The 13,413-nt window shown below is 39.9% G+C and overlaps 1 protein-coding gene across 2 annotated transcripts in view; it reads right to left on the reverse strand.

The window, feature by feature from the left end:
* The window catches only part of ARHGAP24 (Rho GTPase activating protein 24), a 333,812-nt gene that overhangs the window by 188,009 nt on the left and 132,390 nt on the right, over positions 1-13,413 (reverse strand). The gene's annotated exons all lie outside the window — the stretch shown is intronic.

The raw sequence follows: 13,413 nt of genomic DNA on the forward strand, positions 1-13,413 counted from the left end.
CATGTAGAAGAGTAGACTTACAGCTGACGCACTCCCTCGTGGCGGGGCATGGCATAGCAGCTCTTTCCCATCTAGCACTCCCCAGCAATGTTTGCTCCAGTCCCACAGTGGTCGGCCTCTTTTTTGTGATTTGGTTTCCAGACAGGTCATGTTTAGTTCCACCTCTGCTGGGGCAACAGAAAGTCCGACAAAAAACTCCCAAGGGTACAAACCCTCCATCCAAGCTGCTACCCTCAATTCTGGGTCCAGTGGTCTGTCTACCCTTTTTTCAGGGCTTCCAGGGGCCCATATCTCCTTTTCAGGGGCTTCACTCGACCTTAGCATTGACTGGTAAGGGAACCCAGGCCTGCCCTCTATGCTACGTTCCAGTCCAGGGCTCCCCATGACAGACAGCCAAGTTCACTCCACCAGACTCCTTGTTTCCACTTCCCTGGACTTCTTCCTACCAAGCCTTTCTCTGGGCTTTCTCCGTGTCCTGCCAGAGCCCTCTTGTGCCTCCTTACAGGTCTCTTCACTCCTACTATCAGGAAACTAACTGCAGAGTTCCTCCTCTCCCTGCAGCCCCCTTCCACTCCAAACTTTCTTTGTTTAGCACCACCCAGCCAGTCCCCAGCTGGGTTTCATCATTAATTAGGCCTGGCCTACCCTCCAGTGCAACCAGGTGGGCTAACTGAGCTCTCTGACTGCTGTTAACCCTGCACAAGACAAAACACAGCGTTGCCAGTATAAACTGTGTCCATGCTAGAAGTGCTTTACTGGTATAGTTATATTGCCAAGGTGCTCCTAGTGTAGACCTGGCCTTAGATTTGTTTATGTGCTATCCCAGCTCCATAAATTGACTCTAGCAAAATTCCTGCTTGGGCTTTTAAAGGTGCAGCTGTCATTCTCCTCAGAAGTCTTGTACAGCATCCAGCCATCAGATACTACAGCAAGTGTGCCACAGAAAAGCCTATGAAGGAGCTGAACATATAAATGAATAGTGAGAGTATTTACTTCTCCATTTAAAAAAAAAAAAAGAGAGAGACCTGATTGTGGATATGACAGGAATATTCAAACGGTGGGGAAAAAATAGAAATAGTAGTCATCTGCTTCTAAAATAATTGGCAGAGAATTATAAAATGAACATTTTGACCTTAGTTGTAGGTAACTAGGTGAGTAGCAGCAAAAGGTGTTAAAGAAGATCCTGTTATAGGAAACTTTAAAGCAACTGTGCAGTACTCTATCCTGTGCAATGTTCTGTCATTTGGAAAAGCTGCCCGAGAAGTACAAAGAATTATTTCAAAAGGAAGTACGAGAAAGCTACGAACATTCCGAGTTTTTTGGTTTATTTTTCACATCTATTTAAATTAGACTCGTAGCCGAGGAATAGTGCTTATTAAGCAAACTCTTATTTTTCTAAGTTATACAGAACATGTATTTTATATATAAGTCCCCCACACACCCCTACACACACACAGAATTCAAATATGGTGTGGTTTTATTCATGTAAATTTGGGCACATTATTAGCACATTATTCATAAAAGTTATGCATGTGATCCTAAACAAGAGATGATATAATTGTAATACCATACTAGTCTATATTCTGAATATGCCATATATGTCCCAGGGAAACTATTTTAGGAATGTTTTAGAATTTTTTTTTTTTTTAAGTTATTGGACCTATTTTTGCATCCTCTCCCTGTAAAGGCAAATTACTTAGTTATCATCAGGGCTCAGGAGCAACTGATATCCCCTAAAAATGAACTAAAATAGCTTGTCTATTTCTAAAAATACAATGCTTAAAAAATCTGATAAGTCAGGCCCTCTGTGATCAGAGGCGGCTCTAGCTTTTTTGCCGCCCTAAGCACGGCAGGCACCGACAGAGCGCCCCCCGTGGCTTGCCACCCCAGGCACGCGCTTGGAGCGCTGGTGCCTGGAGCCACCACTGTCTGTGATAGAAGTGAGTGCCAAGGTTCATCAGAAAGCTGGAATCTCTCAGTACTTTTAAGATCCAGTATCTAACTATGCAGGTTAATAGACTTTAGAGTTTGTGACCATTGTATATATAAACACAGCTCTACTAGCCCATTGCTTAATTTTGCCAATCCTGGCACTCAAGCATATGTGATATTGGGAGGGGGAAATTCCACACTTGGGACAGTAGGAGGAAATATTTCTGGGGCATTTTTAATCACAGGGCTCTGATTATCACATGGCAATCACCTCCACAAATATTCCTAATAGCTAATCTATTGATACATAGAAATTTCTGGAATACTGCTACCACAATATTTGATTTAACAGAGCACCATCTACCCAAGAAACGCAATGCACTTTACATCAATTTTTATAGAGGAGGAAACTGAAGCACAGAGACTATAAGTGACTTGTACAAGGTCACACAAAGAATCACTGCTAATGCTGGGAAGAAAAGCACGTTTCCTGAAAGCAGAGCACTTCCCAGTCCTGAACAGCACATAGCTGCAATAAACACAACAAAATGGCTAAACCTGAGGCTCAGAATACTGATCTGCAGGGATCAGCATCTGGAAATATCATAGACTTTGGTAACAAGGGTAACACTGTGTGAACCAGAATTGTAACTACGTTGTTTTCTTTTTTTAAATAAACCTTTATTTTCACTTGAACACTGGAGGAGGCAAGCTTAGTATGGGAATCGCAAATATTTACATGTCATAATGACTTCTGGTCAAGATGGAAGAGAGTTCATTCACACTGAGACCTCGGCTTTAACCTTGTGAGAAACAAGCAGCAGAGTCTGCACTAGCTTCATTTTCTTGGCTCACTGACCCTACAGTGCTCTGGGAGCTTTGATCTCATTTTAAAAAGTGGCACTTTTGATTTGTTACACCATTTCCTTGGAAGAATTAAACTTACTCTGTCTGTCTGTGTGTGTGTGTGTGTGTGTGTGTGTGTGTTCGTGCACATAAAACAATAAAAATAAAGAGGTGCTCCATCTCCCAAATAAAGAAGACATATTCACTCTGGTAATAAGTTGAACAGCAATGAGTAGGAGGGTTGCAGTACAAGAATGATAGTTGGGGCTTTGATACAAAGTAACACTGAGCTATCTGTATGCAATAAAGCTGGTATCCAGTTAATTAAACAGCCTCCTTGCTCAGTGCACTAGATATCACAGGCGCAATTAGTTCACTTGGTAGTATCACCAATGCCCTTGAGGTTTTGTGCTCCTGACGACTAATGAAGAGGCACTGCTGGTTGTCAGCATGTACAGGGGGAGGCATTCATCTTTTTGGCAGCAGCAATTAAATCCACCAGGGTCTCCTGCTTCATATCAGGCTGAGATAGGAATCAGTGTAGGGAATGAGTTAAAACAGCAGGCCATTTTAACACTTAGTCATCAGGTTTCATAGCATGTGGGGAAAGGAGTCGGTAACATGCTTCAGCATCTGCAGTTATCCCAGGGTGAGGAGAACAGAATATTTGTAGGATGGTAAATGTGGCGAGAGTACAGAAATGCATTTTTGCACATTATATAAAGGTTTTTCTTGTCAACAGAGCAGGGAAAGCTCTGTGTTTGCACAGAAGTGAGATTTCCTGCCTAAGACAAGAGAAGCCAGTTTGCTTCGAGCCGCGTTCCCAACACTCCAGTAACATTTTGGGTAAGCTACCAACAGACTAGTAGTATGTATGGATATCATTGCATCTGACATGGCAATTACTCATGAGAAGATTTAGCCAGGGAATTCTAGTCTCTGATTTCACCGAAGAAGGGGAGCCTCATGGAAAGAAAACAGCTTTTGTTCCAAACGTCAGAGTTCAGAAACCCTCTCAAAATATCCCCTCTCGGATAAGTCAGGCTGAGTTGCAGCAAGCACATTGCAATGTCTCACATATACTGAAATCAACGGTCCCAGTTTGTGTGTCTCATTTTAGAACCAAACTCTAAGTTCCACCCCCATCCATTTAGTATTGCAAATTAATGATGCCAGAAGAGAAGACTCATAAAACGGAGGTTTCAGAAAATCTTGATGACTAAAGAAATGAATCTTGCACCTATGTATGTTCTTCATTAACTTTCTTGTATTTTGGGCTTCTTTCCCCAAACACTGAGCTCCATCAACGTAACTTAATAAATAAATTAAAAATCATAATACTATGAATGGCTATTGCCAGCGGCGGCTCCAGGCAACAGCGCTCCAAGCGGCCTGCCGGTCCCTGCGAGGGCAGCAGTCAGGCAGCCTTTGGCGGCATGCCTGCGAGAGGTCCGCCGGTCCCGCGGCTTTGGCGGCAATTCGGCGGCGGGTACACCGAAGCCGCGGGACCGGCGGACCTCCCGCAGGCGTGCCACCGAAGGCAGCCTGTCTGCCGTGCTTGGGGCGGCAAAAAAGCTAGAGCCACCCCTGGCTATTACACATTCCATCTGAAGAGCTCCACTTTTTCCTCACACATTAATGAATGAAGCCATTCTGCTCTCCTGTAAAGGTAAGTACTATTGTCCCCATTTTACAGATGGGCAAATTGTTGAAGAACAGACCAGTTAAAGAATTTTATGTTAGTTGTCAGAGGCCTGAGGGCCATTGAGTGATGCAAAGTGATTCATTTATTCGGCAATAAACATTTTCTATAATCTCAGTTTCTCTTCTGATGGGGATAAAACATTCTCAGATTTGTACAACTAAATTGTGAAGTGTTTTGAGAATTTAGGGTGAAAAAAAGCAGCCATAATAGAAGGTGCAAATCTTATTCTATTCGCTCTGTACTGTATCAGGTGCTTGAAAACCCATGGCCAAATTTAGTGAGGACTTCAAAGGAAGCTAAACACTGCTTGTGCCAAGGGGAAAGAGGACCAGTTTCTGTGTTACTATTTAATACCATTGCTTCACATACAGCAGCTGCTTGTCTCCTGCCACTTCAAAACTCATTTATAAATGCAGAAGTGATATTCTACTAAGTACAGATAGCAAAAGGGTGAATGTGGCATGTACAGAGATATTAAAACTCACCTCAAGCCATTATGCAGATGGGAGATGGACCCAAGAAACCTAAAACTGACTTAAAAATAGAATGGTTTTTCCATGAAAAAGAGATTTTTAAAAGCAAGACAAAGATGTTTGTTTTGTTTTGTTTTTTTTAAACAGAATTCCCAAGAGGAGTGGAAGTAGAAAACATCAGTGGGAATAAGACAGTTTAATATCAACTTTTTTAATACAAAGGAGATTAAGAAGAAAGGCAGTATACTACCTGAAATCCCATCTGGCGTTTTCCACCTGAACAAGGAATCTTTAGAAACTTTCACCAACCAGATGGTGTGCAATTTAAAAAAAAAAAAAAAAAGAAAGAAAGAGAGAAAGTCTAGGGGCACCTCCATCTATCCTGACTAATGAAAAAAATCATTTTGATAGATTTCAGAGTTCCAAGAATTAATCTTTCACTCAATGGTGGAGATTTAATACCAGACCATGGGCTCTGGGGAACTGGTCCATGTACAGAGCCTGCACAAATTTATAAAGTAAATTTAGCAATCTGATGGAGAGTATTTCACACTGTACTGAGAAAACCCAGCAGAATAGCCTCTTGAAGCAGCAAGGAGAGATTCAGACATGCCTGTAGGAGCAGCTGTCCAATCCTTGGAAAAATAATATAACACTACTTAGCATTTTTATAGCACCTTCCATATTAGTGTTTCAGAGTGCTTCCCAAACATTAATTGAATAAAATATTACTACATCCTTGTAAATTCTAATCTCCCATTTTACAGATAGAAAACATGAGGCACTGAACAGTTAAGTGACTTGCTCAAGGTCACAGTAAATCACCATCAGACCCAGGATTAAAACCCAGGTCTTTAGACCCCTGGTCTTGTGCTCGAATCACTAGACAAGGTTTCCCAGAGCATTCTATTGAAGTAGCCCTGTGCGCTGTAGCAATACTATTGTAAGTTGTGGTATTCGGGAGCAGTACTGCACTATTTTAAATTCTGAAGCACATCTTACATTTTGGTTTACATCCAATGAACCACAAAGATAACTAATGTCTGTGTGGGATGATAAACACCGTCACCAGAATAAAAATGTTTCCTCAATATGTGCATGGATAGGAGCAGTTCCCTGAAAATGCTCATCTGAACTTTATAATGGGGATGTGTGTGTTTTTCTTCCACAGTGTGTTTTCTGCCAGAGTGCAGCCCTTAAGGTCTGACAGACTGCTCTTGAACATACAGAAGTGAGCAATCCTTTAGATAATCATCATTCATGCCTCCTACCGTCTCCAGTTTTCACTGTGTGTTAAGAGCCCTGTGTTTACTGATGGATAGCAAGGCAGCCATGGCGCCTTGGGGACAGGAGATTAGCAGAAACCTATGTGCAGGAACAGGAACCTGGGTTGTAGTACTGGATGTAGACATAAATAAATGTCGGTCCTCAAATATCTCAATTTCATACCAAACAAAATAAAGAAAATCCTGGCCAGTGGAGGCTCATGATTCCCCAGCCCGCCAAGGAAACAAAACATGTAGGGGGAAGAATGTTGTTAATGAACAGCACACAGTTATGATGGAACAAACTTCCCTGGGTGATGCACTTGAGTCTGAATCTCACAACCTTTAGAGTGCTGGAAGACACATCTATTTCCATCAACATTTCCCAGACATGCAGTACCAAATGACTCCTCATGTCAACCGTCAGTCACTTATTATTGTAAGGAACTGGCTTAAAAGGAAAAGGTAGGAGAAATCTACCTTTCAGAGGTAATTTTGATGCACTGATAATGTTGTGAAGTGCACATACCCAAGGCGTTGTCTGTACTAGAATCACTTTCCTAAAATTTCCATATCATAATAATGGCACTGGCCCTAATGGAATGAATGTGTAATCCACACACCTCCTGGTTATGGTGTTCTGTCCCATCTAGTGGCACTGAGACCACCTAGAGAGAGAGAGATCAAATGAGTCTGCTCTACAGCCTTAGCTCATGCGGTAGAGGCTCATGCTATAAGCTCCAGAGGCCGCAGGTTCAATCCCGCCTGCCGATGACCGGGGTCTGTCGGTGTTACAAAAGCACCACTGGGCACAGCTTTTTAACAGCCATGTAATCCAGAGTGGGGTTTTTAAAATGCCAGCAGCTTCTCTACCCTAGTGCTTCTGTTGTGGCTGTCACTAGGAGGAGTTACACCATGGTAGCGGTGTGGAGGAAATTTTAGGGAACAAATATAGTTCAGCCATGAGTTTAAGGCAATGTTTGAAAAATGCTTTCAGGTCCTTGAATGAAAGGTGCAATAGAAGTGCAATGTAATTAGTAGTAGTATTACTAAAAGGGGTTGCAGTTTCAGACAGTCCTTATTTTGCTCACCCTTTGCTTCACTTTCATTCAAACAATTTTGACATCACAGTTTCTTGTATACTAGCAAGCTACAAAATCAAATACACTGGACTATGGTATGATGCTATCATTAAGTGATTTCTGAAGGAGAGAAAAGTTGATTATAAAGGTGAAAACTATATGCCGGTACATTTCAGTTTAAACACAGTTTTAATAAAATATTAATACCTAAGCTTTGAACAAGTAATCTTAGGGGTGTTAATTTGTCCAATGGAATTTCACATGCTTTTGGTCCTGCACTCATATTTTCTCAGACAAAGTTCCCATTGACTTCAGTAGGACATCTACCTAGATAATGACAGAGTAAAAACTGTGAAAGCTGTACAGAGACCTAAGGAGTTGGTCTATTATTTGCATTTACAGTACTGGACTTGTACCTTAAAGGTCCTGGGGGATGAGGGAATCATAAAGGAGCCATACAACTCACATTCTTAATGAATATAGTTCTTTAAATAAGTTCTCCTTCAGCTGTGCCTCCTCAGGAAACATGCATATAATATCATATGTACTCCATAGGGACACAAGTAACACATGAGTGGAATGCCTTCTCACAGTGAAATACTAGAAAAGTGGTGAGCTGGCTTCCCAACACTTAGGCCAACCTGTGTAATCATTTAGCGCTGCCATAAAGCAGGACCACCAGTTGCAAGATGAGGTTAACATAAATAACTGGGGACAGCGAGGGAAGAATAGTCGGCATTTCAAGTGATGGATGCAAGACCATGATTCAGTGAATGATGAGGGAAGCACCACTCCTCCAAGCCTATTTCCCTATCCTAACCAACATCAGCTCTTTTATTTGAGAGGCAGTGTCGGTAGAGCACTGGACTGGGACTCAAGACCTCAGTTCTATATCCGGCTGTGCTACTAGCCTGCTGCGTGACTTTGGGCAAGTTACTTCATCTCTCAGTTTCCCCATCTGTAATATGAAGCTAACGATACCTCCTTTGTCCAGCACTTTGAAATCTACTGATGAAAAGCATGATAGAAGAACGGAATGTTTTATTATTTAAAAAAAACTTTAGCGCTAACAAGATACATAATGAAAATAAACAAACTTAATATTATGTGACTTTCATCTGACTTTTCTGACTCCTTGGTCTGTATTATGTCTAATTTAAGGTCTGATCCTGCAAACACTTATTACCAAGCAAAAACCTACTCGAGGTAGTAGGCACTAAGCACTTTTTGTGACAAAAACTTTTATTCTGATATTTCTACGAAGTGACATGTTCACACCTATGGTTGTATATATAACAGTAAATCAAAATAAATGCCTTAAAGTAGATGTTCAAAGTACTGCAATTCAAAACACAACACCTTACATAAATCACCACAACAGATCTGATGTCTTGTATTTTTTATGAGTCTAGCTATTTCAGTTCTATCCAAGAACTTACATTTTAATTTAATGCCTATTTGGGAACCATAACTGACAGCAAAACCCCAAAGAAGAGCTCTGTGTAACCCTGAAAGCTTGTCTCTCTCACCAACAGACATTGGTCCAATAAAAGATATTACCTCATGCACCTGGTCTCTCTAATATCCTGGAACTGACATGGCTACAAGAACACTGCATACAGAAGTACCCGATTCTATTCCGAGGGTGAAAGGGATTACAAAAAGGCTCAAAGAACTCTTCTATGATACAGGCGGCCAACTGACTCCTGAGTAGAAAGGATCAGCACTTAAGTGGCTCATGGACCTTGTACAAGTCCCTCAGAGGACAATTTCACACTTCGGGTTTAAAAACAGGCCAACACATGAAGTATGAACAGAATATTTTTAAATGCAAATGGAATGAATATATTTTTAATGACAGCGTCAGGCACAAGACATTCTCCACAAATGCATTTCTTTCATTCACCTTCAGACATTGTCATGTTCTGAGAATTATAATTTCAAATGATCACCCAACTCCCACTTGCATTCCCAAAATTGTTTGCATGTATTATCAACACACACACAAGCTTTAGTTCTGCCCACAGATCTGGTAGACAAAAAGAAGATTGTCACTGCTGTCTTGGTATTATAAATAAAATTACTTGAATTTGAAATGCACATGCAAAGGGAATAATATCAAGCTAAGACTGCGAATTTCAGTGCTGTATCATGTAACACAATGTTCAGTAAAATAAAATAAAAAAAATCAGTCTATCCAACTAGATATTTTTGCTATGAAGCCATTTTCATGTATGAAAGTTATCGGGAGGAAAACACAGGCTTGACTACAATATATTTTTCCTTTGTTATACCCCATGAGTTCTATTCTTTTTCCAGTCTGCTACAACACTGGCTTTATAATGAGTCACTAAGAGGATAGAGTCAACAAATAGCTCAGTTTCAGAACACTGGCGACTGAGAATTGTCAGTGAATGCTCTCTCTAAGCAGTGGTTGTGACTGAACAGCAGTAATAATGTTAACTCTGTTTGCTTGTTGCCCCTCAGATGATATTTCTAAAAACCCTACAATCTTTTCAGATTGTGTGTTTCACTTTCAAAGTTGCCTACTATTCCTTTTGATCCTAATTTTAATTTGGGCTCTGAAAGATCAAATACATGGTACAACGTGTGTGCATTCAACTTCAAGAAGGCAATATTTTAGGAATCGCATCAGAAATAGTGCTGAAGTGTGGAGTAACTGCAACTGCATATTTATTGAAGGAAAAGAGCAGTATACTAATGCCACTCAAACACTATCAAATTATAGTGGTCATCACTAAAGTCAGTAATAATCAACAGCAATCATACAATGGTATCTGAAGCACCATCGTTTTCCCCCATACTTGGAACAGGAAATAACCACGGCAACTATGTGGCGTCTATTGGCCAATTTCAACTTTTTAGTGGCAACCATTGTATGTTATCAAGGAAAACCTATCACTGTGTAGTTTGAGAGACTCCTATAATTGAACAGGGAGAACTTGAAAGTTTATAATTAACCAAACACATTAAAATTAGAGGATACAGGTATATGGGGGTGGGGAGGCAGCGGGCAGTGTTAATTAAAGACAATCTTGAACAATTGATTTTTCTCCGCACATACGGTTTCTGTTTTAAGGTTTTGGTTTTGTCTCCATTTCTGATGCTGCACAAACCTATAAAAAAGAATATTTAAACTGCTGAAGATTTCAGTTCAGTTAGTAACTTTTCAATCCTGAAACCTGATTATGAAGCCTAAAAATAATTATAAGATATATTAATATAGTCACTTGTATACCTGGTTAATATTAATGTAATTTTTCTGTACACATTTCAAGTTTGATCTCAGAGCACAAACAGGCATTAAGTAAAAAAATCTCTGTCTACCGAGTCACTGATATGAGCATGTGGCTACTCGATATGTGCAAATATCATCGGTAGAATAATTACCCCATTTCCTTTTTCAGTTTTAGTCAAATGTGATGAAGTAGGAAACATTTTTCAAATGTTGTATGTCAGATGGCATTACCATATGTATATTCACTTCACTCATAGGACATCATAAAGATTATGAAATTCAATCTTTTCTATACTTGTTGTTTGTCTTGTAGATCCTATACATAAACAGCAAAACTGTCCTAATTTGGTTATCCAATCCCATACTTAGCCAGCTAAAAAAACTGTCTGATTTTCCAAGAGGATGCGCATTTACAGCTTCCATTGAAGGCACCCGAGTTTGCCAAGTTCGGCCCAGCTGCTTTTTGTTTTCTTGGCTGTAGAAAAAGATAGTACAATGAAATTGTACTTTGAGAACTCACGAGACAGATTGCTTTCTATGTTAGCACTGCCTGTTAGTTATGTGATGGCAAGCATTCGGATTACAAGCTACATTGCTCAGAGCTTTGTAACGCGGCCATGAAAGTTCATTCTAAGCTGAAATTTGGCATGTAACATCTCAGTCTGGAAGTAAATAATTTATTTGCCAATGTTTCGGAAATCAGCAAGGAATTTTCAAACCATAGGAGAGGAACGTTTTTTTAAATTGTTAGCTAAAACATTGTTGTGCTCTGATAACTCAAACTCAGGATGAAACGACATTTTTGTAGGCAGTCTATAATACAAATAATAAAATAAATAATAATAATAAATAATATGAAACTATTAAGTGACTGCATTGCTGTGGGTTTTTTAAGAGGAAAAAGAGCCAGATCAGTACCTGTTTCATTAAAAGTGGTCAGTGTTACAGAGCCCAAATCAGCAAGGGAATTGTCTCTAATACTAATTCAAAGCCTTCAAATCTGGAACATGGTTCCATAGTGCAAATTCTATAGAGCAAAAAGCCAAAAAATAAACAAGAACAAGAAAGTTTAATAGGGAGAATTAGATACAGGTTTATTGCAGTTATTTTCCCTTAGGGAAACTAATAAAAAAATGCATCTGACTAACCTTTCCGCAGTTCAGCTGCGTCAATTAACATTAGTCATAGATTCCTTCACTGACCAGCTGAGCAGTGGCCTACAGCTGTCCCTACTGTTTTACAAAAGTGTTTTTGAGCTTACAGTTCCTTACATTTCAAATGTGGGGAAGAAAACATCCCAATGCCTTTGTGCCAAAGCTACATCAGACACCAAAAAGGCCCAAGAGCCAGTGTGTGTTAATGGGCAGATTTAAGTGTCATAGGAGTCACAATATTTGGAGCATTAGCTTCAGCAAGGCCTCTTCACCAAGTTGTGCATACATGGTGTGATGGCAAGGGAGGCATCAGAGCCAGGGTAGGTTGTGGATAACCTGATTTAGCACTTCCTCTCGAAAGCATCTTCCAGTGGGAATTAAAGCTGCTTCCCTCCAGCAGAAACTTCAGGGAGGGCAGACAGCAACAATAATAAATTACTTCTCATCATCTCCTCCTCACGTGCTACTTACTTGTCCCCTCCTTGCACCATTGCTGTAGTATGAGTGCTCCCATGTATTTTAAAATAGCAACCATCACTACTATTACTTCAACCTATCTTTCCCGGTCACCCTTGCCAGCCTGTAGAAATAGATTCTTCACTTATAATAGAACTCATTGAAAAAAAGATGACAATTTTCAGGAGAAAGTTTTTCCCTTAAATTTTCAGTTTTTCAATTAAAAATTAGACTTTTGAAATCTATCTTCAGTAATTTTTCCTTAAACAGAGACTTTTGAGGGTTTTGTTTTCCTGTTTTACAAAAAAAAACCCAAAATTAAAACTGTCCTTTAAAATGTTTGGTTAGATCACAAAGTCATTTTTCAATGAATAATTGTTTATCAGTTGAAGCTGGTAAAAAAAAAAGTCTAATGTTTTATGTTAGTTTTCTAGTAGATCTTTTAGAAAAAAAATCCAATCTTGATTTAAAAATCATCAGTAATGAAGAGTCCACCAGCACCCTTGATAAATTGTTCCAGTGATTAATTGCTCTCACTGTTAAAAATTCATGTCTTATTTTCTTCTGAATGTATCCTAGTTTCAGCTTCCAGCCATTGGATAGCGTTAGATTGAAAAGCCCATTTTTAAATATGTATTCCCCATATAAATACCTATAGACTGTAATCAAGTCACCCCTTAACCTTCTCTTTGTTAAAGCTAAATAGATTGAACTCTTTGAGTCTACCAAGATGAGTTATGGTCTGAGCTGCTTCTGTGCTAAACGGCTTTCAATTTTTGCATGTTCTGTTCCACCAGGCATTCTGGGGCACATTAAACTCAGGCGTCATAAGAATTCAAAGAGAAGGTACTTGAGCTTAGTTCAGATGCATTTAGACCACACAACTTCTTTTTTTTTTTTTTTAAGTGTGGAGGGGGAGTGAGTTGGAAGCCATGGAGAGGGATAACAGAGGGAAAATGGCAAGTTGCATCTAGTAAATAGCAGGGTGACTAGGGTTTGGGAAGGCAGAAACGCCAGCCAGCTCATGGTTGGAGTGAACAGTAGCACTCAATGACCAGGGAGGTGCTCCTTTACCAAACCCAACCTCAACTTTTTTTAAAAGGGCCAGAACTGAGTTTCAAAACAATGGTACTTAATTGTGTAAGAGCAGGTTCATGCATCCCTAGTCACAATGAAGGATCCTTAATACTGCTAGCCATGCTAGCAGACAGAACTACACCAAACCGGCTGTTAAATCATTT

Source organism: Terrapene carolina, unplaced genomic scaffold, assembly GCF_002925995.2.
Source record: "Terrapene carolina triunguis isolate 2854851 unplaced genomic scaffold, T_m_triunguis-2.0 Scaffold789, whole genome shotgun sequence".
Taxonomy (NCBI): Eukaryota; Metazoa; Chordata; order Testudines; family Emydidae; genus Terrapene; species Terrapene triunguis.